The sequence below is a fragment of the Homalodisca vitripennis genome, chromosome 1 (assembly GCF_021130785.1).
Source record: "Homalodisca vitripennis isolate AUS2020 chromosome 1, UT_GWSS_2.1, whole genome shotgun sequence".
Classification (NCBI taxonomy): Eukaryota; Metazoa; Arthropoda; class Insecta; order Hemiptera; family Cicadellidae; genus Homalodisca; species Homalodisca vitripennis.
This window is the reverse complement of record NC_060207.1, coordinates 47,144,370-47,158,363: the sequence shown is the minus strand read 5'-3', so window position 1 is coordinate 47,158,363 and position 13,994 is coordinate 47,144,370. Positions and strand designations below refer to the sequence as shown.

General features: G+C 35.3%; 2 protein-coding genes across 7 annotated transcripts in view; one reads left to right on the top strand and one right to left on the bottom strand.

Moving 5' to 3' along the window:
* LOC124360715 (inactive dipeptidyl peptidase 10-like) overlaps nucleotides 1-13,994 on the bottom strand; it is a 247,872-nt gene that overhangs the window by 55,072 nt on the left and 178,806 nt on the right. The gene's annotated exons all lie outside the window — the stretch shown is intronic.
* The window catches only part of LOC124360733 (rh5-interacting protein-like), a 35,733-nt gene that overhangs the window by 18,771 nt on the left and 2,968 nt on the right, over nucleotides 1-13,994 (top strand). The gene's annotated exons all lie outside the window — the stretch shown is intronic.

Genomic DNA, 13,994 nt, shown 5'->3' with positions numbered 1-13,994 from the left:
TAATGTATGCAAAACCCTCCCATAAAGACAGCGGGAAATCGGAAATAGAAGTAGGTACAGCGACAAAGGAGCCTAGCGAACCACCCCAAAATAATTATTACGATAAAGTGCTTTCAATAAATGATCAAGATGTGTCAAAAGAGTTTGAAACATCAAATCAAAATGAAAATTTCAGTAAAAAATCATTAGCAAGTGGACGTTCAATTCGTTCTGGCGATAAAAAACAAAAAGGAGAAACATTTTTGAGAAGCGCGCCATTTATTGAAACTATTGAAGAGGAGGAAACTCCTGACGAACAAGAACAATATCCTCGTGGACAAAGAACACGTTTTCCTGAAATAAATACAACACGTTTACAAAATGTCCCTTCAAAGACGCGTTACGATGGTTACCAGGGGGAAATTCCACGAGTGAACGATGAAGATAGTAATTATGAAATAGGACGTAATCCGCTTAACAAAAACGAAATATTAGCGTACCCTGGTCGTGTTGACGGTCAAACGCCGTTTGCGTTTGATTCTCCTGGTGAAAGTGAACAAAACGATAAGCTGAGTACTCAAAAAACACGTTCTTTAAGTTCGCCTTTAGAACAAACACAACCTGATTTTCCTCGTTTAGTATCTGAAAAAATGGTGACGAAGCCTCAAATATCTACTACTGATCAGTACTTTAGAAATAATAATACAAGAGGACAAAGAGAAGTGGAGAGTAAATATGTAGATAATCGCCAAAACTATTTGGATCGATATTCTCCCGAAATCACTGAAGGTTTTCAAGATAAGTGGTCAAATGTCAGTAATAACGCTGTAAGCAGTAAGAAGGACGGGCAACTTGATAAAAATGTAGAACCTATGGAGACACAGAAGCGAAAAAGACAAGACAAAGGATTGGAACGTCAGTACAGAAAGACGGAAAATGCAGGTATAAACAATGAATTAAAAAGTAAACAGATAGACTCATTAAGTCATGAGCATAATATTTTTGGCCTTGGTCCTGAAGAGCAGATGATTTACGTAGGAAGAGTACCAAATACAACTTACAATGTATTTTTCTCTCCGGAAACACCGGACGTGGAGAGGTCTAGTACAGCACAAGAAGAAGCCCATAAGAGGAAAAGTACAAAGCGCTCAAGACTACCCTCGGAAAAGAAAAGCAGCAAATTTCAATTTGCGACTCCAAAAGGAATGATAATTTTCGTCAATAAAAAACAGGATTCTAATTACGACCCATTCAAAGAGGCAACGAGTTCTATTAGAAAGACTTTAAAACGCGAATCGGGGGAAAATATTCATATTTGCCAAAATCAAGTCATAGTTCAGGTAAAAATCGTAAAAGAACAGCGCCTTCAACCATAGGGCCTAACAATTTCCCAAGTCAATTGAGTGGAGAAAATGAACATTACTCAAAAGATACAACAGATAGTTTAGAGCAACACATGGGAATTAGCCCTGGCTTTGCTCAAGCGGGTGGAGATAAGAAAGTTATGGTTGAGAGATCTCCGAGCGGGAACAAGATAACCCAAAGATACCCTTGTGGCTGTTTAAGGATCATCACCAGAGATGGTGATAATGAGCTTCAGAGTGAAGAGCTCATATCAGCTTTCTGTAGGGAAGGAAGTAAATGTGAAGTAAGTCATCCCGAGTTGCAGAAATATAATAGAGTAATTCAGCTAAGACAAAGTACAAAAAAGGATGTATTGATCCCCGAAATCGAAGTTATTGCAGATGGAATCATCAGTAGAAAACCGATAGAACCTAAGCCTCCTGTCCCAACGATGAGAGGTGCAAACTTTACAGGGTCATTACATATTAAAAGTAACAGATTTAATGGCGTTTGCAATTTTTATTTTGATCCAAGACTAAAGCAGTATTTGCGAAATAATATTGATGAATTTAAAGCATTTTTGGAAGACGATGAAAGTGAGAAACATAGTTGAACAGCAACTTATGTAAAAACTCAACCGCTTTGTCACTATTATTTTACAAAGTAATGTAAAATATTTTTGTAAAAGTATTTGCTTTATATACTTAAAATAAAATACCTTTAAAAAAATTTTGATTGATGCATATTTATTTCAGTCTACTGGGCGTTTTTTGAGAACCTTTTCGTATAGATTGGTGAGATATAAAAGTGGAGCAATTTAAAAGTTCTCTTCACAAGAAATTGATTCCTGTCGGTAGTTTTAATAGCAGACGAGGAGAAGGGAGCAGATCAGTTGAAGGCCTGGAAGGAATGCAAGATATTTTAAAATGATAAAGTGCTATTAACTATATACATTTTGTTACATATTATTCATAAACTTGATGTCGAGTGAGATGTTGTGAATGAAACAGACGCATCAAGATAGCTGTAAATAATTAAAACCTTACTTCTGACTATGGCGGAGGGAATATTCTATTGTTAAACGCCTGCTAAATGGATAAAACGTTTTCCTAGTATTTCAACTTTGATAACACATCTAGGATAATAATAATTACAGAATTATTTGTGAAAAGGTGTAGGTATTTATAAATCATTATTATACTATAAAGGGAAACTGGTAAACAAATGCAATAACTGATGTTGGGCATTTCGAAATTATTAAACGTAATGTGTAAAAAGTTCAAATCAACTTTAGGCAAATGACATTCAAAATATTACCACGCAAGTCGCTACTACGCCGCTGCGTTATGATTATGCATAAGAAAAAAACAAAGCGAAACCTTCTAAAAGCCCCTTTAATAGATAAATAGGTTTTATATAAAAACATCTATTGAAACTGCATATAATTGTCCAGATACATGTTTTCTAAGAAAATAAATATAAAATTGCCCTAAATAGAAAACAGCCAGTCGTAGATAGTGGCGGTCACTCTTAATTAAATACTCACAAATATTACTACGCACATGTGCTAATCGTTTGAAATAAATTACTTTTGCTTTCGTAAAAAGATTTTATTACCTTTTATACCCTATGTGTACATTTTTTATAGCACTTAAAAGTAATTAAAACCAATGCTGTTGAACGGAAAAAAAATGAAAATTATTTTTTTTATTTACCACGAAACAACTGGAAATAACAGTTTAATAAGTAAAGTGTATTATAATGCCCTTTTTGAAAACAATTTTGGCTTTAAAAATGTTTAGTGTAAAAGATTAAACAACTGTATGTACAAGAAATAGGTGGTACTGCTCATATTATATAAAGACCAGTTGTTTTCATTACTAGGAGTGAAAGTGGTCGTTTTCGGTACGCAATCGAGTTTTACGAACGAGGTGAAGCTTTTCATAACACTGGAAACAGCTTTGTTTTCGTATTTATTTCTACTTAATAAAACCAAGTATGAGATTAGAGCACTAAAAAAACATAAACTGTGCGCCTTTTGATATTTTAGATCTCGGTTATAAGATAACGAAATACGATTTCTGATGCATAACTTTATGGATTAACTTAGGTATGAAAACGGCTGGTATTTGTTCAGTATGATAAAAAGACATTATGGGTTCGGAGAATTAAGACTCACTGGTGGTTCATAGGTAGCTCCAATTCTCACAAATGTAATGTTATATCGTTGACACTAGCAGTATAATATGTTTCAATTATTACATAGACCAAATACCTCTTTATAGTTTGATAGTTTGGTTATTTAAACACATATGTGACCGAAATGGCCAAATACAAAATAGTTATACAAAACCTAAAAATATGGAAGTGCTATCTTAATTACATCATACCCCAAATTGCACACAAAACGCATAGACAATTGAGTTTTATTGGAAGATTATAAAATCGGTTGTAACGTAATCATTTATAAGTCTTATCTTTTTTATTCATATGTTTTAGTAGTCAAATACAAGTATTAGTTTTGTGTAAAAACAAAATACAATAAATAAGTAAATTCATTAAAATTTAGAAATAAAATTTATGTTTAAACAATACTACAAACATTTGGAATAGAAATTCTCATATAATGATAAAATTCTCGAGTTTTAGCAGTGGGTTTTATCTGATAGTCTGACTACGCACAATATAGTCAAACTGGTTCAACAGTACCAGGAATAAAAGAGATGTTTATCTGGAGATAAGCATCATATTCTTATTATGTTCCTCTCCCAGTTGTTTGTCTTTCCCCATCAGACATCTTTCTCCATTTTATTTATTTGTGGGCATAAATCATGTTGAAATACGTCTTTGTGTCTTAATAAGGTAATTTTGTTATTTTTGGGACTTTAAGTGGATGACAATTTGTGAGAAAGTAACTATACTATATGCCTTTTTCTACCTAGAGATTGTGCAGAAATACACTACTATTAAGAGTATGTTTGAGGTAATGCTTCTGAAGCCGCCGGATTATACAGGCAGCTTGCGGACATTCTCAACATGACACATCCCCAGTTTAACATATGATTTTGAGTTCATAAAGGTTACCTGGAAGAACAGGTATCTGGAGAAGGAGCTGATCATCCCTTAGAAATGCATGTGCCTGGGTATCGTTATTCAGTGCTAGAAGAAGTAGAAGTAGATCCGGGAGTTAGTGTCAGACGCATAGAACGCCAAACTGGGATTACAAAATCAGTGGTTCATTGGATACTCCACCTAGAGGTTTTTCATCCATACTTCACTAAAAGGATTCAACAGCTAAACTCGAGGACTATGCATGAAAGCTTGGCATGTTGTCAAGACACGTTACAGCTTCAAGCTGAAGATGCTAAAGATTTACACCTGTTACTTACCATGAATTGTAATCGTATACAGCTGAATGGTTGTGTATGCCTAAAAATGATAAAGTCAATAACATTAAGTACTTGGGTTTAGTAGTTGATGAAAATTTGTCTTGGAAAAATCGTATTCAAAAACTAAAACAGATCTTTTTACTAGCTTTAGAAAGTTCTATTTATTGCGAAATGACAGTCCTAGAAATGTTCTTTTGATTCTTTACCATGCACTAGTAGGATCAAAATTGGGCTATGGTCTACCATGCTGGGAGGGAGCATAGCCCACAACACGTTCTCTGGTTTTCATTCTACAGAAACACTTCGTACGCTTAATTTCACGAAAGAGTAAACTACATCATTCTTGGCCTATTTTTAACGAATTAAAGATTCTTCCGTTGCGCCCGAACCTCTACGTATTTAAAGTTCTTAACTTGTTTTACATGAGAAGCACATCACATAACATTGCACGAAATGTTAATTATAATTTACGGAGATATAACTTGATGCCAGTTCCAAAATCCAATCTTACTATTCATCAACATTTTTTCAGTTGTACGGCACCAAGATTTTTTAACATAATTAGAGGAATCATTGGAGTGTAAAAATTTTTTAATCAAACTGAAAACTGGGCATTTTACACAAGAAAGTATAGATGAATATCTCAAAATTATTAAGTTAATCTACGTTTTAAATATCTTTTTTATTTCATGTAGGATTTGCTGTTGTGTATGTTATAGGACTTTGTCTTTTATGTATGTGAGTATGCGTAATTATGTAGAGGCACAATAATATTTGACATTATGATTGTTTATTTTTTTATTAATTTTTCATACTCATATACTTAATTTTTTTGGGTTTTGTTTCTCTGTTTAATAAAATCAGTGTGTTTCTGATGAATTACTCATAACTCGAAAATTATAACATGAACACTGGTTTTTCTGTTTTGTGTAAAGTTTAAACTACTTGGAATAGTATTGATGCCGATTGGTATTACAGAAAACCACACACAAACACACACACACACACACACACACACACACACACACACACACACACAATCTACAAAGAGTCTGGTTGTGAATATTCAAATATGTTTTCTTTTAAACTTAATACAAATATAAATAAATAATACAGCTCTATCCGCCAGAAAGGTTTAATAAGTGAAATACAACTCGAATCTGTTTTTGAAATAAAAAGTCTGTCACATGTATCTCGGTGCTATCAGCTTTGTTGCCAAATAAAACGAGTTACCTTAAGCTCTATGTGTTGATGAGGAGATAGCATGTAGAGGCTTAGTTGCTGTGTCAAAGAGTGTGAGATTAGACGAAGGAGTACGCAGAGAAGACACGCCGAGTCGAAGTCAATCGTACATTTATCACCTCATAGTTTGAAGGTCATGTTCTGTGAAATATAAACCTATCGTACCATTGATCAAAGCTCTGTTGGCTCAGCGTGTTTGTTCAAGTTATACGTTTGGTTCTTCTTATACAAAAAAGTTGTCATCAGTGATGTTTGAAATCACATTGTAAAAACCTTAGTTCCTAATTACTGTTTGTCTATTCTTTTTCTTTCATCCGTTATTGTTTTTAATTAGATATTTAAGTTAGATTGTAAAATTTGCGAAACGTACGTTCCTGAACGTTATAAACTGTGAATAGAGTAAAGCCAAATTTGGATTTTTTTAAGAACTTTGAAAGTGACGTAGACTCACAAAAATACAAGGGACTAAAACTATTTTGAATTTACAGGTTTGATCGTTTTACTTCATATCTCCATAGAACACAATTTTGGGCAAGACGAAAAATTACCATTACCACAGTTAAAGCAGTGTATGGTGCTACTGCATGAAGAAGTATATTTGGAGAACTGTTTAAATATTTCATTACTGTGAGCAAAGTATGAGTAGCAAAATATCGAAAAAGACAGCATTTGCCAAGCATAAAAGTAGAAAATGTCACAGAGTGATAGGTCAAACTTCTAGCAGTGAAATGGAACAATTACTAAACGTAATCAGTTATTCAGGTTGTGAGTTGGATAATGACGTTCTCAGCATAAACAGTGATAGTTCCCTCAGCGTTACTGCAGATTATCAGGTTGTAAACGTAACTCCTACATATATATTTCCCAGAAGATCAACAGTCTTGTTTGGGTATTTAATAGACGAAAAACATGAAATTTTGGTTCTTCACGATCAAGATTTACTAGCGGAATTAGAATTGGAGGCAGAAGTAGAAATTGCAAGTCATGACAGTGATTTTGTATACCACAAAATATCTAAAGAAACCCCCTGCCACAGCAGAGAAAAAGGAATTTACAATGAGGAGATAGTTTGTTTATATAAGAAAGATTTCAAGGATTATACTTCATTTCCAGTTCTGCAATCAGATTTGATATCTGTCCAGCAAATCAAAGACAGTTCTTCATACAAAAAGAACTGTGGCACAGAAATATTACTGAATTCTAATGACCATCAAGAATTATCCAAAATAAAAAGTCCTGTTAGAAATCAGATTGTTAGAAAAAAGTCTGAAAGTATTTATAAAAATAAGGAATCGAGAAGACGATCTATAACTGAGGCTCAGCAAGACGTTATAAACAATTATACTTTTGATAGTAAAAGCGCAAATAAATATAACATACAACGGAACAGTGTGAAAATAAGCAATGATGACATTGACACGATTCGTGTGTCAGCTTTGGGAACGATTAGCAAAAAGAAGAGAAAGGAAGAAGTGCCAGTTCAACATGCAAATAAAATACAACTTATGGGGATACTCAGTGATCATAGAATAATAGGAGACGTTCACTTGTACATGGAAGATAACTTGAAAATGATAATTGAAAAATGGTTTTAACATAGAAATAACTGAAGATTTACCCATCTATAACTCTCGTTGTGTATAAACCATATGTTCGCTGTTTTAATAAAATTACGTAGATTTATCGCATTATATTATTAATGAATTTAGAGGCATTTATATTACTGAAGAAGCACAGATTGAAAGAGATTGCGATTTACAAGTAAATAGTTTTTTGTATAACGCTAATAAGATTCGTAGAGTAGTTTTGTGGTACATGTTCATGTTTATTTTATCATTATAGGTGTACATGATAGGTTGCAGAGATTCTGACGTTTTCCTAATATACACTATCTCTGGAATGCATGGATACCTCTTGACGTTCAGAAGAGGGTTCCAAGTACTTGGAAAATAAATAGTTCCTTTAGGTGATGACAATCCTGTTGGAACTCCTGTGTTCCCGAGGGTGGTGTAGTGAAATACAGGAGGGGATAGATTAAGAATTTGGGGTTTACTCCAAAAAAAAAAAAAAAAAAAAAAAATTAAGAACATAGTTCCCACCGAACCAAAATCTGAGGTTTGGATTAAAGTACGTTTTAAATGTTTTTATGGCAAAGGTTAAATATATAGTAGCTGAAAATCTTTATATAATATGTGCACGCGTGCGCGCGCGTGTGTATGCAACTACTAGCCACTGGGATTATTCGAACTGTGGGAGTTTCAACCTATCACGGTATCTGAGAGCTTCCGTCTTCTGACCTGTTTTTGGAAGCACCAAACCTGAATGTCCTCAGCCAGGCTTCTTAATGCTCTCTACCTCAAGGAGTTTCAGGCCTCTAACAGTTACCGGCCTCCGGTATTGTCGGTCTCTGTGTTTTCTCTACATCGGCCTTCGGAAGCTTTCAGTATCGGGCGGGTTTCGGTTTCAGGCAGGTTCTAGCTTCTGACAGGTTTTAGCCAAGGGCAAGTCTAGCATTCTCTACAGGCTCTCAATCTCTAGAACTTCCTAGTATCTGATCGTCGGTAGTCCCCGACCTATGGAGGATCCTGTCCTCTAGCAATCTCTAGTCTCTTGTAAGCCTCAGCCTCAAAAATCTTCCATTTTCTGGTAGTTCCAGGTTGTAGGGGTAACTACTGGCCTCTAGCAGGTTTTGATCTCAAGGAAGTCACTACTTCTGGCATATTTAACATTTCCTGGTCCTGGAGATCTCCTGATCTATAGAAGCTTGGTTTCTGGAAAAGCCCAGACTCTGGCAGCTGGCAGCTACCGGTCTCTTGCAGTTCCTGGCGTTTTGGATCTATAGTCCTCCGGCAGATCCAGGCCTTTGGCAGCAGCCTTTACAATATACAGGGTGTTTGAAAAGTATGGGTACGGCTTAATATTTTAAAAACCATAGGAGATAACATCTATAAACTTTGCACAGTGTCATATGACTATGTAAACTATTTTTCCTTGCTATTACCATGACATGCCAACCATGGGGGGACGGCCCACAGAGGAAAACATGGAAATCTTAAATTGAAGCATGGGTCGAGTGATACCTCATTTGAAAGAGCTCACTTAGTAGAGTTGAATGCCGCAAACCGCATCTCAAAAGGTTTATCCAATCAGAAATGGCGGGTTGTTTTAGGTACACATTGTGAAGTACATTATGCGCTGCCATTTCTGACTGGATCGTCGTATTCTGATGCGGTAGGCGGCGTTTCACTCTACTAACCAATGTGTTTTCACTAACTTTTTTCAATTAGCAAATTATGTCATAAATTTATAACACAATAAATAAAACTAAAAAACATCGGTATTTATTGTGTTTTCCTCTGTGGGCCGTCCCCCCATGGTTGGCATGTCATGGTAATAGCAAGGAAAAATAGTTTACATAGCCATATGACACTGTGCAAAGTTTATAGATGTTATCTCCTATGGCTTTTAAAATATTAAGCCGTACCCATACTTTTCAAACACCCTGTATATTGGCCTCAAGCACCTCTCCGCATCTGAAAAGTACCGGCTCTTTGAGAACTGCCTGCATCTCATAGGTCCCGGCCTCTGGAAGCTCTCCACAGGAGCTGTCGGCTTCTGGCAGTTCCTGACCTCTGGCAGCCCTAGGTCTTTACTGGCCTCTTGCCGTTTCCCGGTTTTGGCCTGTGGCTCCACCTCATTGATTAAAATTACACGGAAACCCCCATCCTGGGTTAAAATGTGTCACATTCGATGTACATTTCAATTTTGGTTAAAATATATCCAACAGCAAGGTGTCGCTTATAGGTGTGTAGAAAAACGTTATAATCCTTGGTCACCCTCTTTGGTTGAATTAGCGCCATCGACGAACTTATCACATTACTATTCACTTGTAGAAAGTCCCTACTAAGTTTCGTACAGTTACGTTTAGATCTGCAGCGTAATCGTGCAGCCAGTTTCTAATGTTACATGTTTTTCATTACAGTTTTAAGACAAACCATTTCAGACGTCAACCTAGGATATAAACAAAGGAGACACGGTATTGATAGCATTTTTAATAACATATTTTACATAACAAATGTATAAACTCTCCAATCTCACTTGTCTAGCCACGAATGCCTTTTATTTAGTAGTTCTTAAGAAGCAAGCATGATGAACTTAAAAATTGAAGTACAATATTTATTAACAAAAATAAATAAAAATGTTGGAAAAATATTGCAACTAGAATATTGGAATAGAGTTTTCAATTAAACAGAAAAAAAAAAACACTTCAGCAGGGTTTCTCTTCAATTCAAAAAACAATATCACTATATAACAGCAAAAAAACATGTATTATTTACCGGGATGTATTATTTACCGCTGTAACTTAATTTCCTCGTAGAGCTGTGGCTTCCCTTGGTCAAAATGAGCTAATTTTTTAGGCAAATAACGCTCTTAACGTTGTTAACCACGGATTACCAGAGATTCAGGAGAAAAAAATCCTCAGAAAACGATATCTTATCTCATCCTGAACTCAAATATTCCATCTTAAGAAACTATCTCAAAAAGTTTCTTAAGATGGAATATTTGAGTTCAGGATGAGATAAGATATAGTTTTCTGAGGATTTTTTCTCCGAAATTTTAATAACATTTTGTTGCGTTTTTACGGATAGTCTGAGGTTAAGGACCACGAGAGATTAGCTCGAGATTATTTGAATATGAGCTTAAAATTTACTTGCTAATAAAGCGTTCTTGGTTAGTAATATTAATTTGTATTTATTCTTGTATTTATATACACAAAAACGTAATAATCTCTTGAGGTCATTTTTTTAATGCCTCAAGTCAAACTTTACTGTATATATAAGATTTTAAAATAGTACAATTGGTAAACTAAAGGTGTCGTACTGATATTTCGTTGCCATTAACACTGTTGGTACTTATTAGTAACAAAAGCCACTATTATACAACTTAATTCCACAACACGAGAGGTAAGAGTGTCGTTAAAAATATTACAAATTAGCCGTTCAAAATGATGATCGGTAGGTTCATTGCCATTACTCGCCGTCTCTCTCGCTTGAAGCGTGGGAAGTGCGCCAAAGGCGCTGGTATTTTTTTTATTTCTCAACCACTACGGGTTAGACATTGACTCTTCATTCTGTATCAAATACTGTTTTTCTTTCTCTCAGCTGTTATAGACAACATATCAAAACAAATCCAAACGTAACTGAGATATTAACGTTGTTAGACTACGAGTATAATTAAAGTTTCACATAAGTTACAAAATACCTTGAATATTTATATCAATGAGAAGGGGGTTTACAATCCCCCAGAATACGCCTATGCCCGAAGTAGTGCCATAGGAATTTTGCCTGAAGAGTAATGAATTTGTTATACAGCATTCTTGTTCTGTAACAACACGAAGTGAGGTGCTGAGTCACGGTATGTCTGCAGAATCGAACGGAAATCCTATTTAAATTAAATATGTTTTGTTTAGAAATCTGTATTTGTATGATATCACCAACCTCAGAGCTGTACGAAATAATATTCCACTACCAATAATAATGCAATGGAACTCTTCTAAGAGCACCCAAGGGGCAAAAGCAAAGCCTCCCACGCTGTACCGAAGTCTGGTCTGTGTTCAACCTTGTTTACTAAGAAAACGGATTATGAATTCAATGCTGATATTGAATTACCTCACTGGCAAGGCAAAATAAATACCTCTATTATGATTTATATATTCAGAGACGGTACAATCCCCTACGATATTATTTATTAAAAAACGTTTCTTAAGAAAATATATATTTTGTAAATACAAATGTAATTTCCTTGCAGTCATTTTCATGCAAATTCCGTAAAATGTTCATATCCTTATTTTAAACAGTTATTTTGGGCCTCATTATAAGTTGTCACAAATCTTTCTGCTTCAAATTCCTGTCCTGAAGACAGGAATATTGTTATTGTTGTTGAATAAAAGAAGTTTTCTGCCTTCAGAAAGTGTATCTTAATGAACTGCAATCAAACTTTCTCTAAAAATAAAAAAACTACACTGAGAACCAATTTCACCCCCCCCCCCCCCCGAGACGATATTTAGAACTTTTCTTGACTTCAAAATAATACGTCAGAATGTAAAGTGACCAGGCCAACCATATATCTCGCAAATTCTTAGCGAAGAGTTGTAAGTACCTGTTAATAATTAGGGTATTCTGAGCCAAACCAATGTTTTTTAAGTCACACAGTCTAAGGTCATTCCGGAAACCAGAGAATATTGCACAAGTAACAAGCTGCCGCTTTGTGTATGTACGTCTGACCGCTCAGTAAGACGAATATTGCGTTTTGATCTGCATTTCCACTGACATAAAATGGCTACTCTCCAGTAGGTAAAGCCAATGATTATGCAATGCGGAAAGCGTGTGCAGAGCAAATGATTGATTTTGTAATGCCTGATGAAATGACGAAACACATTTTCATCTAGACGGTTGTGTTAATTAGCGGAACTTTGTTTAGTGGTCTGCTACAACCCCTAAACAGCTGCATGAACGTCCTCTGCATAGTCCCAAAGGTACTGTGCCATCAGGTCATATTTCTTGGAAGAGAGTGATCGTTCAACAGCTACGGTCAATTCGCAACGTTATCTGTTGATGTAACATAAGTTCCTGATCACTGAACTTCTGAGAAATTGTTTAGTATGGAGGAGAATGCGATTCCAGCAAGATGGGACTACTGGCCCATACAGCCAATGAGGTGATAAACTTTTTGAGAGGCAAGTTTCATGGCCGAATCAACACGTGTTCTGGATACACCGCATGGCCAGCTCACTCCCCAGACCTTAGCATTTGTGATTTTCTTGTAGGGGTTCCTTAAATCAAGGGCTTACACACAAAAACCCGCACACTGGACGAGATTAAAGTGGGAAAGAGCCACAAGAGGAAAAGTTCTTCTACAGCTCCAGTGCAAGACTGGAAGAGAGGGTGTGGTCAAAGATGGATAAACATATAGGCCTACTCCTGTTTCAAAAATCCTCCCGACATACCCGCCAGTGGTCTTAAAACTCCCTTCTTGCCTTTTATTTACTTTAGTTTTCCTTTAGACTTACGATTTCTACACACTGGCCTAAAATGGTTCGTTACTGAAATCGTTGGAGTTATTCAATAAAATATCACGAAATATTAAAGAGAAATTCAAGACATTTCAGAGGTAGTAATTATAATTTCAGAGGTAGTTATAAAAAAAACCCATTTCAATCTCCTACTTCAGGGCTCCATCTTTAAACTTAGATATGGAATGGACCAAGAGATTTTAATATCTTTCAGTGACTATCATTTATCTCAGGATTGTTTGGAATGGCATTTAAAAAGAATATGCTTACGTTGTCACTATTTTAAAACTGAAATTTCGTGCGAAACCGCGAGTAACTGCTAGTATTATACTATATATTACTTAACCAAACACATATTACATTTCAGGTTTTGAAATCTAATATTTCTATGTTTCTTAAAAAATCTAAAACAATGTACTTGCACTATTTCATTACAAGGTCCAATATTTAAAATATAAGGACAATATTTTAAATTTTATAAGTTTTAATTCAATTTTCTTAGATTCGGCACTCCCTTTGTTGTCAACAATTATATTTCCGGCGCAATTGTTGAGCTGCCCTTTTGCCTCGATAAACATAATATATAAGCCTACATGCGTAGGTCCGAGAAACTTCTTTAGATCAAAAAGCGTCTACTTCGGCCCTGTAATATTTTTCGATCTGAAATACTACCAGTGCCACATCTGAGTTTGCCTTGATGCCCCGATCAAGAAAATATACACATATAGCTATGAAAGCCGTCTGCACTCAAAAGGCGCGAACTTTCAGTACTTTAGATTTCGATCTAAACAGTAATGTGAAACACTTTTGACTGACTATACTTCTTTTTTCACGCAAATGCATTTTTTTCAACCAACAGTAAAATGTTTGCGTCTATTTAAAAAGAGTATTTGGAGAGTAAAAATGTTTTGCTTTAGATTTGAATGACTAATTAAAATAAAGAACTGTACTTAATAAAATTCCGACTA